The sequence below is a fragment of the Boleophthalmus pectinirostris genome, unplaced genomic scaffold (genome assembly GCF_026225935.1).
Source record: "Boleophthalmus pectinirostris isolate CB_2022bp ecotype Guang Dong unplaced genomic scaffold, ASM2622593v1 HiC_scaffold_4, whole genome shotgun sequence".
NCBI lineage: Eukaryota > Metazoa > Chordata > Actinopteri > Gobiiformes > Gobiidae > Boleophthalmus > Boleophthalmus pectinirostris.
In genome coordinates, this window is record NW_026571353.1 from 267905 (window position 1) to 269263 (window position 1359).

Sequence of the window (1359 nt, forward strand, 5' to 3'; positions counted from 1 at the left end):
CCGTATTAAAAATATTATTGATGGAGAAATGATTTTTATATGAGATCACTGCTGCCTTCAATTGTGTCCACCTATTATTAGTGTCATATTGTTTAGACCTGATTTTAGTCCTAGTTTAGTCCGGGTTTAGACCTGGTTCAGTCCTGATTTAGTCCTGGTTTTAATCCTGGTTTCAGTTCTGGTTTTAGTCCTGGTTTAGTCCTGATTTAGTCCTGATTTAGTCTTGGTTTAGCCCTGGTTTAGTCCCAGTTTAGTCCTGGTTTAGTTGTGGTTTAGCCCTGGTTTAGTCCTGGTTTTAATCCTAGTTTTAGTCCTGGTTTTAGTCCTGATTTAGTCCTGGTTTTAATCCTAGTTTTAGTCCTGGTTTTAATCCTGGTTTCAGTTCTGGTTTTAGTCCTGGTTTTGTCCTGATTTAGTCCTGATTTAATCTTGGTTTAGCCCTGGTTTAGTCCTGGTTTAGTTGTGGTTTAGCCCTGGTTTAGTCCTGGTTTTAATCCTAGTTTTAGTCCTGATTTAGTCCTGGTTTAGTTGTGGTTTAGCCCTGGTTTAGTCCTGGTTTTAAACCTAGTTTTAGTCCTGATTTAGTCCTGGTTTTAATCCTGGTTTCAGTTCTGGTTTTAGTCCTGGTTTAGTCCTGATTTAGGCCTGGTTTAGTTGTGGTTTAGCCCTGATTTTAATCCTACTTTTAGTCCTGGTTTAGTCCTGGTTTCAATCCTGGATTTAGTCCAAAATGTAAAAACAGGAAAATACCGCCTGTAATCCATTTATTTCAACAAAGTAACTGTAATCCAATTACCACTCACTGAAACAGTAACTGTAATTGAATACAGATACTCATAATTTGTACTCTGATTACGTAACTCTGGTACATGTAATCTGTTACTCCCCAACACTGTGTGCCTGTCAGTTAAATCTCACTTGATTTTGATCCAAAGAGAAAGGCTTCACTGATTATAAGAACATAGAATGGTAGACAACGGAATGCAAGCGTCTTTAAAACACTGTTCAGTGCCTGATTTTTACAGCCTTAAAAATGTGAAACAAAACTAGTTCACTGATCAAATTCAACGGTTTGCAGAGCTTCAAAGTTATTCCTCACTTATGCATTCCATATCCTGATGTTAGGTGCTCTGCTGGTTCTGATATAGATCTACTAGCGATACACATATTTTACATCAGTTAAGTGGTAGTTTTTTGGGGGGGAAACTGCTTAAAGGGCCCATATGGCGCTATTGTTCTGATCCATGTTATAATGTTTTTTCTTCATCACAAACAGACCTGGAGTTGTGTTTTGTTTCATTCACACATGTTTAACACACAAACCCTGAATATTAAGTTCTTCTCTCAAATAGAAAACAC